A 12,304-nucleotide genomic window follows, 5' to 3' on the forward strand; every position below is an offset into this window, starting at 1 on the left:
TAATTAGATTTAGAAAGCTTTCAAGGGACTGCATAAGGTGAAATAAAAATAACAAAGTTTTACAAATAACTCTCTCCTACCGATTGTATTCATGGAGGTTTTTTCCGTGATTTCAGGGTGGATTTCAACAAATGAAGTGATTTGCTTAGTTGCAATAAACTCTGCACAGGAGTCTTTTGTACTGGACCCTTTTTTTTCTAGACCAATTTCTCAATGCCACCTTTATTGACCACACAGGGTCTGGCTGGGATGGAGTTAAATTTTATTATCGCAGCCCATATGGTGCTGTATTTTGGATAGGTGACTAAAATAGTGTTGATAACACACCGATGTTTTAGCTGTTATTGAACAGTGTTTACACAGCGTCAAGGCTTTTTCTGTTTCTCACGCTGCCCTGCCAGCAAGTAGGCTGGGGATAAGCAACAAGGGGAACACAACTAGATCAGCTGACCTAAACTGACCAAAGGGATATTCCATGCCATATGATGTTGTGCTCAGCAATACAAACTCAGAGAAAGGGTGAGGAAGGGGACAGGATGTTTGGAGTTATGGCGTTTCTCTTCCCAGGTAACCATAACGACTATTGAGGCTCTGCTTTCCAGGAAGTGGCTAAACATCTGCATGCCTATGAGAAGAAGTGAATGAATTTCTTTGCTTGTGTGTGCAGCTTTGCTTCACTTATTAAGTTGTCTTTATCTTGAAAAAAAAAAAGGGGCCACCACAGTTCTTTTTGGTACTTAGCATGTGGCATGAGGGGTTCGAGATAAAATCAGACATGAGTGGAGTGTGCTAGACTGAATTTATTGCTTTTATAGATGTTTAGCTGTTAATTGGCAGGCTCCTGTGCTTGCTATGGGGCTTGCTTGCTTTGCTGTGAATTAGAGTATAGGGCTTGTTAGTGGTTGGTTTTGGCTTTTGCCACTTACTATACTGCTTATCATCTTATTCTACTGTGTCTGGGAACATTTTGATACCATGCACCTGGGCTGGCAGATGGCCATGGCATTGCTGCTTTTCCTGTGCTACTGTACTGGAAAAGATGGAACTCCAATGTAAGCTGGAGTTGAAGGGACTGTGATGTGTGGATAGGTCTACACCGGAGCAGGCACACCCCAAAGCAACCGTGGCCTGTTGAAAAGCTCACGCTGAAGCATGTAATATCCCTTTGGTCAGTTTAAATCAGCTGACCTAGTTGTGTTCCCCTTTTTACCTACCCCCAGCCTACTTGCTGGCAGTGCAGCACGAGAAACAGAAAAAGCCTTGATGCTGTGTAAACACTCTCCAGAGGGACTGTGACCCATGGATAAGCACCCACCAGAGCAGGTATAGCCCTGAAGGGTCTATGGCCCATGGATAGGCCCGCACCAGAGCAGGGGCAAGAGGTAGAGTTCAATGCAGTGTTAAACCCTATAGCCTGGTCCAAAGGGGCAATGGATGGAGATTGCAATGCATATACCTTTAAATTGTTGTAACCCGTGATTGGAGTTTAATGTTACAGGAAGTACTACAGCAGGAAACACATGAACCAACAGAGAAGGAGCCTCACAAGAAGCTGAGCAAGTACAGCAGACACCCAACTTGAGCTGGCTTTGGTGCCAAATAACTCAACACCACCTCTTTCCTAAGTGACCACCAAAAAAGACAGAACCCAATTCATGGACATTATTAGCTCAATTGACATTTTATGGACATTTTATGGATACGGGTGACCCATAGACTAAAAGAATGATATCTGTGTATACACCAAAGGATGGGGAAGGGGGTTAATGAGGATGAATTGGATAGGGCAGGTAGCCGTTTCTTGGGGACTGGCTGGGCATCAGTCTGCTTGCGGAAGGTAGTGAGTGCCTTTGCATCACTTGTTTTGTTTATTTTTTTCTTTCTTCTTCCTCTTTCCTTTGCTTATTAAACTATTGTTGTCTCCATACACAGCTTTTTCTTACTTTTGCCTTCCAGATTCTCTCCCTCATCCTGCTGGAGGGGAAGTGATTAAGGACTGGGTGGGGGGCTTACCTGCCAGCTGGGTCAAGCCACCACACCTGGCTATCTGAATCCCACACTTTCCAGACAGAAGTCTGTCAGGGAACTACAGACTTCTATCTCTTTGCTGTAACTCTCCATTGTCTCTCCATTGCTTGCACCACTGTGCTGTTTGGAAGCGTGTGTCCTCACAGCGTTCACAATAGCTCCAAGGGGAAGAATCATCTCCTCCTTACACAGCAGTCCATATCATCCAGATACTCCTTTTCTAAAGGAGTAAACCAGACAAACTTAGAGCAGATGAGACCGAGACTTTCTGTCCAATACCAATACGCCTTCCCTTTCCGTATGTCTTATATTAGGAAAAAGTACAAACAGAAACTGGTCAGTCAGTCAGTCACAATATGCTTATGGAAATCAAACAGTTCCTGGTTATCTAAATAGAGACAGCCAAATATGATGGGATAATCCAATATATGAATCAAGGATTTCAAGACAGTGATAGGAGGCCATTATATTAACATAACTTAGCTTTCTCTGGCAATAATTTTATCATGATCTATTAAATTCTTATAAGAAAAGGAAAGGAATTGAAGAGGAAGAAAATATATACGTCTCTCTAAAATAAATAATTTCAAACAAATGGAGTCCATCCATGGGAAGGATAAAACATCTCTAGTTTTATAAGCACCATTTTGCCTAGGTATAATGGTCTCTTTCTCCATCTAATATAAAAAAAAAATCAATAAGCAAGGGAGGAAGTACGTGAAAATGGATACATTTTCAAACCTGAAAGAAATCCCTTGTGATATCAGACTTTTGAGTGAAGCTACAAAGAGCATAGCCAGATTACTCAAGGAAAATTGTGATTGATTAGAAAAGTCATTGATTTGCACATTTACCTTGTACCACAGAAGACTTCTTTTTAATCTAACAAAGATGATACAGTTCTATTTCACTTTTTCTGTAATCAATCCCTCAGCATTAGAAATATCAACACATGGAAAAGTAAATTATACCAATGAAAAAAAATGCAAGATACCTTTATAGCCAATACGAATAATTGACTTAAGGGGAGAGGGAGGGAGGAGTGATTTTACTTGCCTCTTTTAGATGTCTATGCTGGAATGAGATGACCCCAGCACCAGACTCCACTTAACTGTATTGACAACTGCACCTACTATAAAAGGACCTAGGATGAGTAGCTCAAGGTTAAAGATCTACATCAAGTTCTAATCATATGAAACACATCTGTTAATATCTTCCTAGAAAATCCATATATATCTACAGTGATATGGTAGAATAGTTGCAGCAAAAAGGGGTGATTCTTCAGAAGGAAGTTAAGCCTTTCTTTTCCACCAGGAGAGCAGAATCCTTACAGACCAGTCTCCTGATGGCTTTTTCATCTCATCATTTCTCAAGCTATAGATCATTTGGTTCAGAATTGGGACAATGACAGTGAAAAAGATGGAGGCCACCTTGACCAGGGCAAATTTCTTGAAAGGCTGAACATAGATGAATATCCCTGGAATGAATATGAAGCTTATCACCGTTATTTGGGCTATGCAGGTAGACAAAGCTTTGTGCTTCTTTTCAGTGACTTGCTTCTTTATCTTGACTAAGATAACAGTGTATGAAATGAGCAGCAAGATAAATATTATTATGAGGAGCAACCCACAACTGGAGACCATCAGCAGCTTTGTCAGGTAGGTGTCAGTGCAAGCCAATTTTAGTACTTGTGGGACATCACAGCAGAAACTGTCGAGGGTGTTTTGATCACAGTAAGGTAAAGGGAGAAGCAGAGCAATCTGTACTATGGAGTAAACAAATCCACCTCCCCACGACACTGCTACTACCCCTACACACACCTCACGATTCATGATTGTCAAGCATTGCAAGGGTTTATGCATGGCCACATAACTACCAGCTGCCATTGCTGTGAGAACGAAGATGTGAGCACCACCGATGAAGTGAAAGAAAAACATCTGAAGGAAACACTCATTGAAAGGAATAGTTTTGTGCTGGAGAGGAGACCTGATAGCAGAACTGGAATAGTTACTGTTGAGTACGTGACATCTACGACTCCTAATTTGGCCAGGAAGAAGTACATGCGTGTGTGCAAGTGGTACTCAGTGATAAGGATGGTGATGTTTCCCAGGCAGGTCATTAAATAGATAATTAAAAAGTACACAAAGAGGAGCTGCTGACTCTCAGGATTACGGTTGAAGCCCAAGCGGACAAACTCCATCACAGTGTTATTTATGTTCCGTGGCTCCATTCATTACCATCCAAACATGCCTGTAAAAGGAAAAATATTAAGAAAAGGCTGAAGGAAATGAGCTCTTCAGTACTATTAACAAACGATGCAGTCCAATTCTTCTTAAATCAGAGAGATTCTTCACCTACCATAGTTCTCCATCCTGCTCCCATGAGGGAAACAAGTCCAAGTTTCCCTTTCTGTTTAGAGGGAAGCTGAGCAGTGAAGAAGATGAATTCAAAGATTTAAAATGAGACAGATGTTGGCCTTTTGATCAGAGACCCCCTTCCTCCCTAGAATCTTCCCTAAATTCTTGTGCAATTGATTTTCATCTCCTTTCAATGCAGTCTGATTTTGGATCAGCTGTTACACTCTTGACTGACCCAGACTGTTAGCCTGGAACTTCCTTACTGTGAGTAGAACTGTGTTATTGGACAGGATTGCAAGTTACTGTCAGCTGCCGTTTTTTTGGCATTACTATGCCACAGCTTTTACAAGAATTCAGTCTGTGGATCATGGTCCAGGACAGTAGACATAGGCAGGATTCGGATGCAGCTGAAACTGTAGCTGAGGGAAGACCAGAGGAAGAGTCTAAACAGCAATTCCCAAGGGGAAGGTCAGACCTTGCTGAAGCCTGGCTGCAGAGCTGTATGGGAAAATTCATGCCAAGGTTGCCAAAGGGAAGGAGGGACAACACTCAGCTGCACTACCTGTAAATTGTATCTAAGGCCAGGCAATCAGCCCCCCCCGGGGAGGAAAGGATATGTTCAGGATTCTTACACTTTATTGTTGACCTAAGTTATGAAAGAGAATGCACCCTTGAAAAGTTCATGTACAATATCAAGCCAAGGGGAGCAACTGGTACTCTGTCAGGCAAGTCTAGAGGGATCTAGACAGTCTGGAAAAATATGCTGATAGTAATCTGACAAAGTTTAGAAAGATGTCCCTCTCCAGACTCCGGATGAAGAATTATTTACTGATGGATTACTTCACATGGACAATGTATAGTAACTCCCGAAATCATGAAGAAATTGATGCTCACAAGCCATGTTGAGACATATATTGGAGCAGAAGCAATGGTCGAGTCAGTAAAACGATATGCAATAGGGACTAAAATATTATTGATTGCTAAAAGTGTGAGTAATAAATGTGAGATTTGTCTTAGGAACAATCCGAAAATCACGTAACCATAGGGGTTAAATGCAATTAGAGTATACATATTCATTACATTTCCGATAAATAATCTAAATATTCATGTTATTTCCCGGAATTCATTAACATATGCAAATGTCCCTGACATGTGCCCTTGTGCTCTTTGGTGGTCTTTCGTTGTCCAAAAACCGGATTCGTGCCCGGCGTGCTCCCAATCTGCTCCCAATAGGATGTCATCAACATACTGAAGGAGAGTGTTTTGTTCTTCCTTACCGGACCACTGTTCCAATTCCTTGGTCAGGGCTGCTCCAAAGATGGTTGGGCTATCTTTAAACCCTCGTGGCAGCACCGTCCAGCAGAGCTGAGTTCTCCTCCCAGTCGACAGATCTTCCCATTCAAAGGCAAAAATCTTTTGACTGTTTTCTTCCAGAGGTACACAAAAGAAAGCATCTTTCAGATCTATAACTGAGAAATATGCATTTGATTCATTGATTAGCAGCGTATATGGATTAGGGACTGCTGGATGAATGTCCACCACTAACTGATTTATTGCTCTTAAATCTTGAACCAACCTATATCCTTGGTTATGTGGCTTTTTCACTGGAAGGACAGGAGTATTGTAATCAGATTGACATTCTCTTAAAAGTCCGTATTTGAGAAAGTTATTTATTATTGGTTCCAAACCTTTTCTGGCTTCTATACTAATAGGATATTGTTTCTTTCTTACCGGTCGAACTCCTGTTTTCAATTCAACTTTTACCGGTTCCACATTTTTCGCTCTTCCTGGTTTCTCTGTTGCCCAAACAAAAGGGTAAACTGCATCTTTAATCTCTTCTGGAATTTCTTCAGATTCATCTGTGTTTGTCTGTAATAAATAAACTTGGGCTTGCCAGGCATTAGCTTCAGGAAAATAAACTTGGATTTTTCCTTTTTTAAAGTTAATTTGTGCTCCCAATTTATTCAATAAATCCCGTCCTAAGAGACGCATGGTGCATTCTGTTATATATAAAAATTCATGCATCAATGTTTTTCCTCCAATTTTACATTTTAAAGGTTTCAACAAAGGCCTTACCTCTTTCTTTCCCGTGACCCCAACAATAGATACATTAAATTTACTCATTGGTCCTTTACATGTATTTATAACAGAATATTTTGCTCCAGTGTCCACTAAAAAATTGACTACTTCATCTCCCAGCTTTACTGGAACCAGGGGCTCGGCTGGGAAAATATCTTCTTTTACCCCCGGTCCCCATCATTCAGATTCCTCTCCCATCATAAGCAGATCAGCTCCAGGTGGAATCTGTCATGGCTGATTAACTTTTCTATTTTCTGGACACTCGTTTTTCCAGTGTCCTTGTTTCTTACATGCAGCACATTGATTGATCCCTACTGGAGCAGACTGTCTAAATATATTTCCACATCCTCTACCTTTGCCCCTTAAATACCCTCTGCCTCTACCTTTCAAATATCTTCTTCCCCTACCTTCAGCACATCCTTGAGCATTCACAAAAGCAGCTGCCAGAATAGCAGCTTTCTGCTTCCTATCTTTTTTTTTTTCTTTCTCCTGGTTTTTCTTTTCTTCTTCTTCTCTATTATTATATACTTTATAGGTAATCTCAATCAACTACGATATAGTCATCCCTGTAATGCCATCCACTTTCTGCAATTTCTTTCAAATATCAGGGGCTGCTTGTCCAACAAACAAAGTAGTGAATATTGCCCTGTTCTCATCACTTTCAGGGTCTAAATCCGTCCATTTTCTGGCTGCCTCACATAAGCGTTCATAGACGGTGGATGGGTCTTCTGTTTTCCCTTGAATTGTCTGGGTTAATTTTGCCAAATTCTTTGGAAGGGATATTCCATTTTTCACCCCATATAAAATCAATTGTTGATACTGTTTTATCATTAATTTCCCATCATTACTATTAGGATTCCAATTTGGGTCCTGTGTTGGCATAAAATGAGCAGGACCTTCTCTTGCATTTATTCTTTCGTTTTCCGTATTAGCTTTTTCCAATACTACTCTCTTTTCTTCAGGAGTAAACAAATTATTTAAAAGAATTTGAATATCTTGCCAATCGGGATTATGATTTTCAATAATTGTCCTAAAGGATCTATACATCTTTTCAGGATTTTCTCTATATGACCCTGCTAGTTCTTTCCAATTCATTAAGTCAGAAGTTGTAAAAGGTACTTTCACAAATACGGGTTCCCCCTTGGGCCCGCAGCCTGACGAAGGGGTGCTAACAATACAGACCCTTGCTGGGTCCTAGTTCTGCCAGCTATTGGACTAAATGGATTACTTCCCCTTGCTCCAATTTCAGAACTTTCATTTCTACTCGGTGCCACCAACATCTGTGTATCTTCTTCCTCTTCTCCTAGTTTTAAACACTGTTTTCCTAGACTACAAGCAGAACAACAATGTGCTTTTGGTTCCTTGTCCTCCATCATCATCATCATTACATTACAATCTGAGTCTAAAAGTTTACATTTCTTCCGAATCTCATGATCATTTCTCAAGCTAAAAAACAAGTCCACATAAGGGACCTCATCCCATTTACCCTGTCGTCTACAAAATAACATCAGTTGCAAGATACTATTATATTGTAGAGTTCCCAATTCTGGCCATTTTTCCTCATCTTCCAATTTATACATTGGCCACCATTTAGTACAATATTCAATTAATTTCTCCTTTCTCAAAGGATCTCCTCCAAATTTTCCCCAATCTTTTATGATGCATCCAAGGGGAGAGCAAGGTGTTACTTTAGACTATTGAGTTCCCATATTTTTGCCCAAAAAGAACATTCTAAACCATGATTTCATATACTCCAGTCGTCACTGTCAAATGTATATGAATATACCTTTTTACCCTTGGCCACAATTTCATATACTCCAGTCGTCACTGTCAACTGCATATGAATATACCTTTTTACCTTTGGCCACAATTCCTTACCAAATGCATGCACAATTTTATACCCCAGAACAATATCTCATTTACCTTAGCATTGCACCGTTGAGTCGCTCACCTGCTCTGGTTGAGGAGGATACTCACGGAGTCCCCGATCAAAAGGTCGGTGTGCGCTGGAGTCCGGAGAGCAGGGTCTCCCCATCGAGAGGCGGCAAGTCGATGCAGGCAAGGCTTCACAGCAGTCCCACCTGGATCGCCAAAAACTGTAGTCCAAAAAGCGGATTCGTGCCCGGCGTGCAGTTAACCAATTCCACACGCTCAGGAGAGATAGTGTTTTATTCAGGCCTGGGTGCTCGGTGGACTTGCCACAAGTCAAGCACACTTGGTCTAATCACCTTTTTGCTTATATCTATGCTTCTCATACATATTTTAAGATTCTTTTTTACATATTCCTTAAATTTCCGAGAACTAATTATAATATTACATCATCCTAGACACATGCGCACTAAAGTCTTTAGGGTCTTCTTGAGGGTCTCGAGTGGTCTCTGGTGGTCGGTAGGGTAGTGAACTCTTCTTGAACCCGTTCCTTTCTTTCCTTATAAGGTCGAGGTTTGTCTCCGAGCCATGTCTGGACCATGTTCATTTATGGTTCTTAATTTCAAGGTTAATCATTACCAGGGTCTAACAATACCACACACCTGCAAACACAATACCTGCTAGTTACCTAACTCCTAAGCAACAAGTCTTCATTGTTTAGAATTAAAGAAGCAAGCAGTATGGAATAAGAGGTACTGTAACAGACTGTACCTACTGCATCACTCTGGTGGTCGTCAATAGTCTTCATCACAGTGCCCTCTGGTTGAACTCAGTCTTCACGCATGCTCCGTCTGTCCCTTGGCTTGGTTTAAATGTTTTTCACTTGTAACAAGCTAGCTCATTCCAGTATACCTTCCCTATCAACCCTACAGGTTAGCTTCTCTATCTAATTAACGTAAAGTACAAAGTTTCAAGGCTCTTTTATCAATTGAATGTCCGGCCTATCTATTCATGAAGCATTCCTAACCCATCTGCATCATTTGAACCAAGGAATCTCATGTCTCTTCACTGTTCCTTTCCTTCCTTATAAGGTTGTTCTCTTTCCATGGTTACTGCTTACTGGAGCCTAACAATGCTTTCAAGATACACAATTTATCTACATACCTACAAACACAACACCTATTAGTTACCTAACTTTAAACAAATTTTAACAAACTATATCCACTACACCAATTTGAGACTTACAATATTGCTCCCTATCAATCCCCCCTTTTCTATTGAGGGTATATAGTTAAAGCTCTATCCCTCAATAAATTAAACTCCTTTGAGACCATAGAAGGTGAACTTCACTGTAGTTCTTATATTAGTCTCACTCTCTCAGAACTTTGGTTTCCAATTACAGAACAACATTTCCAAAACCACTGTATTATTACATATATGCAAACAAAGCCTAATATAAGAATCATAAGAATACCTAACAGCTTTTTCACCCATTGACTAAGGTCGGGAGTCCATGAAGTTAACCATTTGAATGTTTCCCCTAATCCATCTGAAATGTCATCCTTCTGTATTTCATGAAGTATTTTTATTTGTTTCCAGATTTCCTCTAGATCAGTAGAAATTCTACCACTTTGATCTACGTATACACAACAGCTTGTGTTTAGCATTGTGCATACTCCTCCTTGAGAGGTTAACGTCATGTCCAAAGCCATTCTATTCTGAAGGGTTATTTCTGCCAATTCAGACACCTCTTCTTGCAAGGCCTTTATAGCATCATAGGTTTCGTTCCCAATTTTCTCAATCATAGCAGATATGTTTACTATAGCTTTCTCTAGTTCACCAACCCCTCAGCATGGGATAAATCATCGTGCAAAAGAATGGAACCCAGTGGGTCTCTCTACTAATGGGTTATTTCCACTTCTCTTACTTCTTCGAAGGTATGTTCTTAGCCACATTTAGATTCTAATTTCTCAATCATAGTAGTGTGTGGTACTACTGCTCCCAAAACGCATATCCCTGACCAATTTGGTGGCAAGACCTTACAGGCCTTCTTTCCACAAAACCAATACCAACCTCTTCCGCTGGGTACCGGCCATTCAAAAGATTCAACAAGTCTTAAGCCACCAATATTTATAGTCTTATTACAATTAGAATAATTTCCAACAAAATCAGTCTTTGTTAGGCATCTGATTTTGTCCATTCCTTTGGAGGGGTTACACCGTTGTACATAGGTACAATATTTTTGTTCTGGAGTTGGGGTCTCAATTAATCATTCGTGTTCTTTCATTTCCCTACTTATGTTAAAAGAAGTGTTTACCCACAGAGTGTTCCAAGATATACTAGCTGGTATAGGGATTCCAATTAAAGGAACTCCCCTCTTCGAGTGCTCCGGAAAATGAGTACAGGCCCAACATTCTGACTTATTAGCAATCTGGACAGTTCTTTGTAACAAGTCTATATGTAGGTTTCCTTTCCATGGATTCCCTGACCCCTCATGGAGTAATTCTATCCAAAAGCAACAAAGGAATATCAAGTCTCTTAGTGTTTTCATTTCTTATTCAAAAGCTAGTATCAGTGTATAATACATCAAAATCCCATGCGTAATTTACTGCATTCGAGAGAGTTTCAATTGTAATGGTCCTGTCCTCTCAGAATTCCATTCTCCAGGTGGAGCTTTCTTCACACGAGTGTGGTGTATCCAGGGTGTCTGCTCCTTGATCTTGATTGCAGTAAAGGTCGTCAGCAACACCTGGAATGGTCCCTTCCACTTTTCTTCCAGCGGTTGACCTGCAAAAACTTTGACATAAACCCAATCCCCTGGCTTAAAAGGGTGAACCGGTTGGTCTAGGCCCCTAGCTCAGGAGAGAGATATTCCAGAGAATAAGAAAGTTGCTGTGATTCGGCCCCAGCAAATTCCACCTGAAGCTGATCTACTTATGATGGGAGTGGATTCTTAATAATAGGGACTGGGGGCAAAAAAAATGATATTCTTTTTTTTAAACTCATTTTTTTTCTTCTGAGAGAAGAGCTGCAGCAAATGAAAAGTTTTGGCTTTTCAATTTAAGTGTACAATATGCCGTCCATCACCTTAAACTAATGGCATAGAATGGAAGAGGACAGAGGAAGACGTGGATCTTAACTCCAGGCAACTACCCTGTTGCTCACAGGTTTTTAAAACTCTTTCATTGTTGCGAGTTTTTTTTTTTGTTCTTGTTATCTAAAGGTGATGGGATGAACCTTGCACCTACTCTTTCTAGCCTTAACCAACTCCATAGTAATAATTGGGATTTTGTTTTTTAATGGTAGTTTTTCATATGTCTATAAGAGTGTCTTGAATCTTCCTCTTGGAAGCAAGGTCTGATCAGCTTTCACAGTAAGGTATACATCTTTAGGTTGGAGAGAAAAGGCCTTTAGAAATTAACATAGCTATCTTCAAATGCACACTGACAATATAGAGACTATTAGCTATCTCCAGATGCATAATTGACCACAGATGACTCACTTTGCAAAGAAGTACTGTATCTCCATTGATTATGAATGCAGTTGCCAAATTCTCAACATCCTGTTGAACAAGCTGTACTTTTGCTGCAGTGATTTTTAAAATAGCTTCTCTCAGGGTCTGGTGGGTTCGTTCTGTTTATATCTAGCATTCTTTTGTAGCCTCAGCCATAATCAAGAGGTCATCAACATACTCAATCCTATTTCCCCTCCTCTACTAATCAGGTCTCCTTGCCATGTAAAAACTGTTTTCTTGGGGTTATGGCCCTTTAGCAGAAGAATTGAGCAAAATTCATTTTGAAGACTCAGGACACTGAACCACCAGTGATGAGAGCTAGTCTCTATTAATTTCAGGTAAGATATCACCAATGTGGCCGGGAGAGGGCCCTTTTATACTAAGATGTCGGTAGTATTGGAATGTCTTCTCTGGCCACTCAGGGAATTAGGTATTGTTTCTGCACTGGGAACAGCAA

The 12,304-nt window shown here is 40.4% G+C and overlaps 1 long non-coding RNA gene and 1 pseudogene across 1 annotated transcript in view; both read right to left on the reverse strand.

Moving 5' to 3' along the window:
* Positions 1-12,304, reverse strand: part of LOC142092059 (uncharacterized) — a 79,954-nt gene that overhangs the window by 15,199 nt on the left and 52,451 nt on the right. The window lies entirely within an intron of this gene.
* LOC142091648 (olfactory receptor 4D1-like) lies at positions 3,310-4,258 on the reverse strand (annotated as a pseudogene).

This window comes from Calonectris borealis, chromosome 22 (assembly GCF_964195595.1).
Source record: "Calonectris borealis chromosome 22, bCalBor7.hap1.2, whole genome shotgun sequence".
NCBI classification, from domain to species: domain Eukaryota; kingdom Metazoa; phylum Chordata; class Aves; order Procellariiformes; family Procellariidae; genus Calonectris; species Calonectris borealis.